Source organism: Protopterus annectens, chromosome 3.part0 (genome assembly GCF_019279795.1).
Source record: "Protopterus annectens isolate FY-2018-M chromosome 3.part0, PAN1.0, whole genome shotgun sequence".
Lineage (NCBI taxonomy): Eukaryota > Metazoa > Chordata > Ceratodontiformes > Protopteridae > Protopterus > Protopterus annectens.
This window is the reverse complement of record NC_056731.1, coordinates 1,979,755,493-1,979,767,758: the sequence shown is the minus strand read 5'-3', so window position 1 is coordinate 1,979,767,758 and position 12,266 is coordinate 1,979,755,493.

The following is a 12,266-nucleotide window of genomic DNA, read 5'->3' as shown; positions in this document are numbered from 1 at the left end:
AATAACAGGATACATATGGCCTGTAGGTATGGGACATAGTAATAGCATGATAGCTAATCTAAATGGAAGGGCTACCAAGTAACCATGCACAAAGGACATGTAATAGCTGCACAGGTGCATAGTGGGGTACTATGCAGTCTGTGAAGTCCATGTGTAAGCACAACTACAGTGTTCACACTAGTGGCACCTCTCCAGGGTAGTGTCCTGTGAAGAGCAGAGCCAGGTGTCACCTGCACCACTGCACAGTACAGCCACTGCAGTGATCCCAGGCCTACATGTGTCTCCCAACCACCAAGGGAGGTATCACATGAACAGTTCTACTGAGTGTCCCTGCGTGATGTACATAGGACTTATGTTCCACAGCATGGTGAGTGTCCAGTTCGGGAATGTATCCCAGAAGCACATCCCACTCATTGTGGCGTGTGTGCACATATCCATGAGCATGTTGCTCACAGTGGCCTCTGCTTATGTTGCGTATGAGGAGTATATCCATCAATAATGTTGTGGACATGGGCCCTATCTGATCAGCAGAGGTCACCACTGAGTATGTAGTATGCAAATGTGTACAGATGTGGTGTCTGTAGTGCAGCCGTATATTTAAACTGTCGGAGCTCAGTAAACGTCATGGCGTGTTAATGTTGTGGCATGTAAAGCTGTATCTGTTGTGTAAGGTGCACCCTAAATGGGGTGTTGTACCCTTGAATGTGTGTAGATGTCTTGAGTTCAGAGGTACAATGGGTACCTATGTACCAGTTACACACCCAGTACAGATAGGTGTGGCCAATTAGGAGGATATCCATGCCACAGTGGCAATACGGTAACCACAGGAGTGGGTGCGACATATGTGTGTACTGCAAACATGTACAATATGATATGTATGTAGGGGACTACCATCCATGTGATAGTCAGTGGGTGAATGGTGTAATGTAAAGGTGATGTGCATGCACCTTGTGTCATGCAGCTTGATGCCATGATAGTCATATTATGTATCTGTCACAGTGACACCCGTCTGGTTGGAGTCAGTATCAGCTGGTGGAGCAATCATGGCGTTTGGTATATAGGGGTTCTAAAGCTAGGCGGGTAAAGTCCCCTGTGCCAGCCTGTTCCACAGGGAAGCATATACTTAACATGAGGAGCCCTATGACTGAGGACCGTGGTATGCCAGAGTACCTGACATGTAGTAGGTACTATGGTATGCTGGCCTCACTGTGTGTCCTGTCCATGAGCCACATAGCATAACATCCTGAGACACAGGGTACGATGTGCAGGTGGATGTGTATGTTGTCAATACCAGAATGGGGAATGGTGCTGAAAGGCAATGAGAGGACAATGTAGGATGTGTGGACTCCCGTACCATCAGCAACTGCCCTGGTAACTGTATGAAAGGAGTCCACCATGTGTAGGGGCCATGCTCTGGCCTTAACAAGCCCAACCCGGGTGGCAGCAGAGGATGGGAGACCAACAATGTCTCTGAGAATGACGTCCTTGATGATGTGCCCCATAGCCACGCAGAACAGTCCAGTCAGGTGTGTAGGACTTTAGTCCCACTCGTGCAATGCGGTGCCACCTGTGTGTAGTGTGATAAATGCTGCTGTGTGCCATTCAGGGTCTACAATGTCTGAAACAAGGCTATTACTGAATATGGTGGCCTAGTGGGGAGACATGTAATTCAGAGGTTGGTGGACATCACAGCCTGGGACGTTGGAAGGTGACATGAGGCCAGTGTCCCAGGACACATAGAGTGTAGGTCAGTACTGTGTAGGTGTGACCACAGGGACACCACAATGTTCATGTATGGATTGCGGCCCTGTTGTGAGTGAGAGGGTGTACTGTCAGCATTGAGTCCATCCTCCAGCATGTTGCCAACAATACCTGGGTCTGCAATGTTCCTGAGTGACTGTTGTATGTGACAGCAGATGTGGGTGTTGCCATCGAATACTGACATACCACCATAATGCCTGGTGGTACACCCCGGAATGTGTGGCAGTCATGTTTACGTAACTAGTCTTGGAGTATGTGATGAGGGACCCTGTGGCCCCACCACGGCTGACCAGTGAGCCACCCCACACATGGGAATGTACACCACTGTGCAACAGCCTACACCTGTTGTTGTACATCATATGTCCGTGGAACATGACCACCAGAGTGGCGTCTGTTATCTGGTGTGTACCATCATGGCTCTGTGTGGAATAGCATGATCCATGCAGTTGTGTACATGCTAATTAAGTGCACTGGGGTATGTGTCAGTATTTGTATGTGCATTGTCCATCTGCACGGGTGTCATGATGTTAACAACCGCTGTCAGCAGACGTCTGTTGTAGGTGTTGTAGTACACATGTACTGTGTATGCTGTGATGGGTGTGTTGCTGGGATGTGGCTAACAAGGTAGATTAGCATATGTTCGGAATCCACCAATGAGGGGATAACCCCAGGTGTGTAACACCAGTCACATGGTGGTAGTGTTCATGCCAAGGGTAATGTAGGTCTTGGAGGTGGTGTGTATGTGTTGATCCAGCAGAGCAGAGGGTATGACACATGGATGTGTCGGTACATGAGTGGCTATCCCAGTGAAGTGTTGGGTAGTGTCAGTCACACATCAGTAGTAGCTGAGGCCCACTGTCTACTATACCACCATAGAAGGTATGTTACCCGTGGGGTATGATGTTGACTCTGTTGCTTGTTACAATGTGTATAGTGGTCCCGGACACAGTTAGTTGCACGTGGAGCACCTCTGATGCATTGTGCTAAGCAACTTGCCAGGATGTGTGCAAAACATAGTGGGATATGGGAACCCCTCAGCTGTGGGTGTGCCGGTCCAGGTATGTGCCTAAAAGGTATGGTCCATCTATAACCTGTCATTGCAGGTGTGCTCTGCAGAGCCTACAGGCAGGTCCCAGTCACTGCAGAGATGTTGGAGTGGTGCATTATAAGGTGTGCCTTGCCTGAGTGTGTCACAGGGGAAGATGCAAGCAATGTGTCACATGACCCCATGTCGTGCATGCCAGTTACCGCCCTGCCGGTGACAGTTATTGGAAACTGTGCAGGACAGGCAGTATAGAAGCAGCAAGAGCCTTGCATGTGGGCTGTACTCCCAGGGCCGACAGGTGCAAGTCATCTGTGCCACAGCATTGTGTTTGACCTGGATAGTCATAGTGGACAGATACCACATGCCTATGGAATGACAATAGGAGCATAGGCAACTGTTGAAGTGACACAGTCAGTCATTGTACAGTGGTATCGTGTCCGGATGAATGCAAAATGATCCCCAGGGCTAGGCCCACACCCTCAGGGCTATAAGACTGGTGAGCTATTGCATGGCCCTGCACACGTAGTCTGTGAAGTGGCATCACAGGGCAGTCACACTAACATGGCGAATGACAGACATATCATACCTGGTGAGGTGTGGCATGGGTGCATAGGGTATGTTGCAGAAGCAGTTACCCAACAGCAAGATGTAAGCGACTAACGCCTTGTGTAGCCTGCTGTGTGGAACTGCAGTGTGACACCCTACAGAGTCAGCTATGACTGGTGTGTTGTGAATGTTATAACACACTATTGGCTGTATGTGGTGGGCACACATGAGTCTGCGGGCTATAAGCTGGTGATGTTGTCTTCCATGATGGGGGCTACCTCTGGTGCCTACAGTGAGTATGGAGACGTACTGCACAGGTTGTCCTCGTAGGTGTGGCCAGTGGTGTAGATTATGTGAGACTATGTGATGGGTGGGGTGTGTTGCGAATGTTACACATCCCCAAATGACTATCAGGTCCAGTCAGGGTTAGCGACAGCATTACCCCCAGCCATAGCTGTCAGCCGCCTGTCCCCAAAATGAGGAACTTTAGCCCTCATACCGTGTGACAAATGGGCAAAACGTGGAACACTTACAACTGGCTTACTAACAGCGTCAACTAGGAAGGGCATATGATGGCTAAAATAGGCTGGTCTTATGTATAAAACAGATATTCCAATGAATTCATATGATTCTCATCTATCTAGCCATGGCTAGCAGGTAAACTATGTACAACAATGAATGTGTGACAGACCCTTCCAATGTGGAACCTTGAGGAACATGCACCTCTTAGAACCCCAAATGAGGTACGTTCCCCGTAATGAGGTACACCTGAGAGCTATGGGCCCAGCACAGCTGCAGACGTGCATCCCCCACAGGCTGTAGTGACGTATGTTGGGAGGTGAGCATTGAATGTGTACATGAGACAATTGCTCTATTGCCACATGTACGACATATCCCTCATATAGACAGGCAGTAGCACTGGCACGTGACAGTTGGATATGCCTGCATATACAACCATGTCCCACAGGATATGTGCGTTACGTGTGTACAACAGCTGTCGTACCTTAAGCAAGCTGGGAAGTGCAGGACAGGCAGTGTACCTGTGGGAAATGGTGTGGAATGTGCGCTATAGTAATCAGTAGCTCATGACATGCTCACATGTTCTGAACAAGTGCCTAGCATGACCATACAATACAGATAGGGTGTTGGATAATATCAACCCACAAGTGGTGATGACAGTCATTTAGGGTGGTACCGCACTATAACCCTGCTGAGTATGGTGTGCATGTCCATGAACCATTAGCACTGTAGATGTTAGCAGTACAGATGTACAAGATAGCACGGATATTTGATTACAAATACCTTTGCATGTCACAGGAGTGTTCCACCAGTTGCCTGTTGACAGACTCACAACTACAAAAGGTGCAAGAGTGACATGTGCACAGCACATCTGTGCCAGATACAGTAGAACAGGGTTAATGTGTTGTACCCCACCCTCATTGTAGCCCATACCACACAGACAAATGTTAGGCATCTGTGTATGTAAGGCTGTGAATGGCCATGACCTATCAGTGTAGCTGTGTCAGTGTTGTGAACAACATACAGAATGGGCTGTGTGTGTGAGGTGTGTGACATATGTGCACAGTTTGATGGATGATACCAGCAGTGTCACCGCTAGGTGAACATCCCTGTACCCATAAACTGCTACCTAGGCTGTGGTCAACATTATGGACACTGTGTAAGGGATGGTGCTGTGCAGTGCACCCCCCGACATGGTGACGTCTCCAGGCCCCTTAGGTAGTCATCTGAGGTACCCATGTCATGTCAGGGTGCCATCCATGAGCACAGAGATCACTGGCCAGGCATATACAGCACTGTGGTGACCAATATTGGATCACATACCACCTGTAAGGAGTAATGGCTATGCATGGATGTGCGACACCAGCCTTCACAATCCACACCTCCACTATGCAGCATGCCGTCTACCTTGCAGAAGGACATTTGCTACACCATGATGATGGACATGCTACATGTCCATATCCTGATCTATATGACATATGTCATGGACAGCCACCGTCCTAATACTAGGATCGCCACAGGTTGGACAGATCCCTGTGCCATATATGTGACATATTCCCGCCATACCATGCAACCCTGTCCATCAAAGCTGCAGATGTCATCCCAGTCATACATGGTGTGATGGCCACATGGTAGATGTACTATCAACTGACTGGATCAGTAATGTGGCACTGATGCAGCTTGCGGTGGCACAATGGCCATCTGTAACAGCGTGGAAACCATGCCCGCACATGCTATGGTTGATGACCATCCCTGCGAATGTCGTCTGACTATCCATTGTCCCATGTCTATCACATGTGTAATACAGGCGATCCGTGTCAGGATGTTGAACAGTTGTACAGTGCTGTGTAGATGTATATGGCAAAACACATGCATGTACAGGTGTCCATGCATATGTGTGCATTGTCACTGCTCAAGTCCATTCGGCTGTGTCTGTGTTGATATGTGACATATACACAGCATCCAGGTCAACAGTAGTACCGTGGACACATCGAGGCATGTGCAGATAGGTAAGAACACAAGTGCAGGCAAATAGACATGCCCACAGCAAGACAGCATTTACATGGAGTATGAACACTGTAATGAGGTGACACACATATATGGTGATGATATCCAATTCATAATGGGTGTGACATGTGTGACACAAACACGTCAGTCGTGTCAGTGTCATGGTGCTTTGCAAGATAACTGTGCAGATGCAGTAGATGTCATAGAAATGTATGTGCAGCAGTATCTCTGTACATCTCTGACACTGTGACCTGTCACCATCATTATGTTTTACAGATAATGCCACGTACACGCCTCCCAGCATACACCCGCCAGGAGGATGACGTCCTCATCCCACAGTTCCATGACAACTATGACTTGTTGTTCAGCCATGTGCCACAGCATGCCCAGCAGCGGGATGACCTGTGGCAGGATCTACGCAGGAGGGTGAACGATGTGGGTGGCCATAACCGCACCTACCAGCAGGTGCGCAGACACTGCATGGACCTGATACGACATGCAAAACAGCGTGCCAGTGCAATCACCAGGGAACAAGGTGGAACAGGTGGTGGGCCACCAACCCAGCCCCCACTCACACACACCGAGGAGCTACTGGCCAGTCTGGGGACACCCAGGGAACAGCATCCAGGAACACTAGCTGCCATCGTGGAGGTGGGTGTCTCCCAACCAATGAGCCTGGAGTTGCCTGGTAAATCAGTAATGCACATATGGCTATTATATCCCATGTAGTTGCATGTGTCACTGTACATAATGTAAAGTAACAACATATGCCAGGTATGTGGACACACATGCTGCATACTACAGTATGCTATGTTGTGTATGCACACATGTGCATACTATATGCTATTACACAAGTGAATGTGTGCACATGCACAGTGCAACCTGTGGCTGTCATACAGTCATGGATAATGTTCATACTGGTGTGTCACCCCTATACAGGTACCTCTGGTGTGCCGCACAGACATGGGTCCATTGCAGGTGAGACTGTCATCAGTATCAGGCATGTTACAGTGTAGATCTATTTGCCATGTGGCCAGTTAACACTTGCACACCTGATGTTTGTTCCAGTCACGATATGCAGGTCGCACCAGCATGCATTCACACATGCCACCCATGTGCAATATATTCAAACGTAATGATACACAGACTTGAAACCACAGTGCTTGTCATTGTGACATGTGTGGTCAGCTGTGCATACAACGGTGGAGGTGTTCTACAATGGAGGCATATGTAGTATGCATTGGAACAACATGTGTGATATGCACACAGTACCACACAGTGAGCTGTGATATGCGCAGCCCACAAGTGTCACCATTGTGTCATATGCCCCTGCATTGGGTGCACACATTGTGATGTGCCACCTGACATGTCCCAGACATGTAGTGTTCTGTCTGCAATAATGTCACACAATCGCATGACCTATACCCCACATACCAAACATACAACCCGTTGTCTGCATAGCTCTGTAGATTGTGACATATCTGACATGTATGGGTGTATGTCATATGGGACCACACAGACATGTGGAGAAGATGCCCATCACACTCAATTGGCCAACACATGTGCACACATGGCCATGGGGGATGGCCAGAGACATGTAGCCACACAGTACTTGGGATGTGTATACACCCTGTTGCACATTGTCCACACATGGTCCAATGATAGCCTTAGTTGACCAATTATACAGTTGATGTGGTACACTGGACAACCTAAAAGCCTGTGCACAGCTACTGGAGGTGTCACTGAAGTCTACCATATACGATCTGTCGAACATCACGACTGTGTTGCAGTTATGGCTATGCAATGTGTACATATTATGCATTCTACAGCAACATACATGCCTCATGTTGCCATGCAATGGCACAGTGTGTGTACTTCACACTGTATAGCAATGTAGATGGCTCACACTACCCTCCCATGCTCATGCACATTTGCTAAACATGCATTCTATCTGTAGGGCATACACACAACACTGCAATGTGAAGCCCATTATGATGCTGTACATGTGTCAGGACACCATTGTGTCAAACATGTATGCATGTTAATGCACATGTCAGCAGATTACATGTCAAGGTCACGTCAGCCATGTGTACTGTTTTCCTGTTCTGGGCCACATGGTGTATCACGGGGATGCATGCATACTACCATGATTGTGTGAACTGCATGGCTACTGATATGACACCTGCTTGCTGTAGTGTGCACCCCAGGGAGGTATGCTTACTAACACTATTAATGTCTCAGCTGCATGCCCTCTGCTGTATCGCAGGCATGCTGCATGCCATCTGACAAATCACATGCATGGTGTGTCTGTGAGAGTGTGTGTGTCTGTGTGTGTGTGTGTCTGTGTGTGTGTGTGTGTGTGTGTGTGTGTGTGTGTGTGTGTGTGTCTGTGTGTGTGTCTATGTGTGTGTGTGTCTGTGTGTGTCTGTGTGTCTGTGTGTGTGTGTGTCTGTCTGTGTCTATTGTACTTTACAGTATTTCTTTGCATTCACAGGTGATGTAGGTGCGTTACCCTCCTGCGGTCCATCTGATGTTAGTGTCCCCACAGATACTAGCGGTGATGAACATATGCATGAGGTACAGGCAGGGTTGTCAGGGGCTGAATCTGTGCCAGTGGTTACCATCCCAGCTATGTCCCCCTCTTCCCCGCACACAGTTCTGCTGCCAACACATACTGCATCACCGGTGGCCATAGAGGAAGGACAGTTAGCGTCTGTTGGCGTGGAACAGGAACATGTGGTGGCTACAGAAGGTGTGTCTACACACCATGGTGTCAGTGTAATGACTGCAGATGTGCCACACAGGCATGTGGCTGGTGCTGCTCATAGGAGGACCTCTGGCAGACATGCACCTGCAGGACAGAGCGCAGCAGCTGGTATCACCAGATGCATGTTCCAGACTGTAATGGCGGCACAGGCACGTGCTGAATGGCAGAACAGAGAAGTGCAGAGGCTGCAGAGGGCTGCTATCCATACCCTAACTGACAACATCCAGGCATTGGCAAATGCTCAACAGCAGATTGCTAATGTTCTGGATAGGCGACTAGGTGACATGGTCGGAATCCTTGACCGAGGCATGGTAATCCACGAGCGTGAGGTGTCTGTGCTGGAACACCCGGTAGGAGTGAGGCGTAGGCCACATGGATGTAGGCCAGCAACACCACCTAGTGTAGGTCGACGTGAGCGTGCCACCTCACATGCCCACTCCCATAGTGCCGGTAGCAGTAGCAGTGCAGCTGGTGCTGTGCTGTCAACACCAGGACACAGCAGGCCACGTGGACGTGGCCCTGGATGGTCTCAGCGGGGACACGGTTCCAGCGGACATGTGTCGTCGGACAGTAGCCACTCTGTACCTCCACCTGGTAGTGCCCGTGCAACCCCAGGCAGGCACAGGTCACGTGGCCATGGACGGACACAGTGAGCTGTACAACCTGCACTGTACAATCTGGGGCTGTCAATTATACCCCGTGTAGGCATCACAAATGACAGAACTGTGTACACACATACACGCACACAGCAAACACAACTGTAGGGCTCCACAACATCCACATGCATTCTGCACAGACATGTCCAGACAACTCACCGGCCCTTACACACACACATGATGTTATCCATTGGTGCAGCCTATGCCCCTGGCAAACATATCACCCTGTGCATATGATGAAGCCTGTGCCGCATCCCTGTCATCCACATCATCGGTGCAGGGTTATGCACAAATATTCTGACGCACAGGGTGAACAGCATAGTGAGAGGTGCATGTAATACCTGTGTATGCATAGTGAGGGATGTGTATGTTGCAGTGGTTGTGTGTGAATACTGAGCTGTGTATGTGACATAGGTTGTGTACTGTCGACATGCACCAGTCACACCATGTAGTGCAGGTGCAGCATGCATTGTGATGTGTTCACGGTATGTGTCTCGGTTACATCTGAAGCACCATGTTGGTTGTGATACCCTGGTTCCCTCCTATGGTGTACTTGCATGTGCCTACAGGTAGCAGTGTTTGCAGTCCCCCACGTGTAACTGTGGAGTACACACAGGCACATCTGGCAATATCAGCATGCTACATGTACCCTCATCCTGACTGTTGGTCACACCAACATGACACAGATGTCCGCACATATACTGCACCTGACGCATGTGGTCGGTGCCAAGGGCTACACTGGACAGAGACGTGACATACATAGCAGGACACATTACAGGTATGGTGACATGGTGCAGGGGTTGTACACAGCGGCCTCGCCAATGATGATGTGAGGTGTCACTTGGTAGCTGGAGGCCACACTGTGCAGCAGTAGGACCCTGTAACAGTACATGAACATGGTCGCATTCAAAGGGGTGTACACCACAATAATGCACACCCCATAGTGTGCAGCTGGGGACCCTTGCCTGTGTGGTCATCACCCTCACAGTACTATGCACCCACATGACGTGTCACAGAGAAGGGACATGCACAGGTAGCCAGTATGGCTGGGACCTATGGCATCAACAGGGTTGTGCAATGCATCACCATTACGGGTAAGTCAACACGTGGGGCCAGTGATAATTTCCCACCGTATATTAGCATACACACTCACAACAAGCACCAGACATACATACAGACACACACTGTGTTGACCACACATGTGTATATGGACAGCCGATGTGTGTGATGCACCTCACCGGTGAACGTCATGCTTCCCACACTGACGTATGTACAGATCTCTACAATGGTGTACAGGGATGTGTAGCAACTGGGACATATTCCCCACGATATGTGGCATCCCTGGTCACACATTCGGACACACATGGCAGTGCTGGGAATGATACACCTGCCATATGATGACACGTTTGATGGACATGCAGCGGTATTGATTGCATTATGTGTACCAACGCTATATCTGGCAAATGTGCTGCTATATACACACGGAAGGTTGTAGGTGTTACAGGTGCCATATGACATATAGTTGTTAACACCTGACTGCTGTGTATGCATTATGTCAGCACCGTCACGTAACAGCGACATAGCATACAGTTAGCACATGGCATGATAGGATGGTGTGTGACACAACTGTGAGCCACCCCCTGCACACATACATCTAGACAGGTGGTTCACCACGTTATGTACACACATCCCTCCATACGTGCTGTTTGTATGTCACCGTATACAGATGTCAATGATGGGTCTGCATTGCGTCTGCATGTCGTAGATAGGTGCAAGTATGTTATGGACATCGGCCACTGCACATGCATGTTTGCTGCATGCACAGTACAGATGTCACATGTGTCTCCTGTTGCCATATTTGTATGCATTGCTATTGTTGGACATGTGTGTTGACATACATAACACATGGACTGCGGTATGATATCACGGGTGTCAGAGGCGACCAGTACAAGGGTATGTGTCCCGGTCAACACTGCTACCCCCTGTAGTGTGAGCATTCAACAGACATGGGCCCACCTTCAATTCGCGTGTGTAGCATTGATTAGGCCAGTGTCATGCACGAGGTACATCAAAGGCCATGTATGTATGTATGTGTTGTGTGTGCAGTCCATGCACTCATCCACACAATCACATGTATGACATACCCAGACGAGTGTTCATTGGTACACAGCTGTGCTGTGTAAGGGCCATGGTATGTCTTAAGCCGACCTGTTCATGTATACTGGTATCATTGCAATGCATAACACCTGTTGGATTCCTGTTGGTACGTGTGTACTCTGCACAGCTGGTGTACACCGCTGTACAGCCCAGTGGTCATGTGTCACATGGTGTTGTGTGACCGTAAGGCTGTGTAGTGCTGCACCAATGACATGGTGCTGACTTGACAGCTACAGTGTACACTGCAGTGTGTACGTGTGTGACCTGCACCTGTGACAGCTGTGATGGCAGCTGTGTGTGTACAGGTCACTGCATGTGTGACCACCCTGTGCGTGAGGGCAGTTATACCTTACTGTGCCCTTCTGTGTGTACACTTAATCTGCATGCAAGATTGCCCTTTGCAACTGCTGTGTGAGCATGCCCAGTATGCCGTTGTGTAGATGGACACACAGTACATTCCACACTTCTCCCTTCTGTGATTAGACTCCGTGTGCATGCAAGATGGCCCTTTGCAACAGCTGAGTGTGTGAGCATGCCCAGTACGCCGTTGTGTAGATGGACACACAGTACATTCAACACTGCGCCCTTCCGTGATTAGACTCCGTGTGCATGCAAGATGGCCCTTTGCAACAGCTAAGTGTGTGAGCATGCCCAGTACACCGTTGTGTAGATGGACACACAGTACATTCCACACTGCGCCCTTCCGGGATTAGACTCCGTGTGCATGCAAGATGGCCCTTTGCAACTGCAAAGTGTGTGAGCATGCCCAGTACGCAGTTGTGTAGATGGACACACAGTACATTCCACA